We start from the raw sequence: 388 nt of genomic DNA on the forward strand, positions 1-388 counted from the left end.
AATCGGCATCGGCCTTGAAAAACACATATCGGTCGACCCCTAGTACAGACACAATGGTACTGCCAGCTTCTTATGGAATATGTACCTTAAATTTCATTGAAACGATATTTATTCCAGGGTTAAGGAGATACATTTTTTCATACTCGTAATTCTGAAAGGATGTTATCACTCCTTTTAATCCAATTCACAATCCTGAATTGTGTCGCCTTGATGTACAGTGTGAAACAATGCAATGCAAAAAAGAGTTTATCGACAGACAACCAATCATAAACTGCCTAATTATTTAGTTCAAAGTACCCAGAACTGAACATTTTAGCCCAAAAGATCAAGTTCTAAATACGGATCCACCAATTTTTAAATGTTGGCTGATTCAATACGGTAATTATTT

The sequence above is a fragment of the Sinocyclocheilus grahami genome, unplaced genomic scaffold (assembly GCF_001515645.1).
Source record: "Sinocyclocheilus grahami isolate Dianchi unplaced genomic scaffold, SAMN03320097.WGS_v1.1 scaffold3746.1, whole genome shotgun sequence".
Lineage (NCBI taxonomy): Eukaryota > Metazoa > Chordata > Actinopteri > Cypriniformes > Cyprinidae > Sinocyclocheilus > Sinocyclocheilus grahami.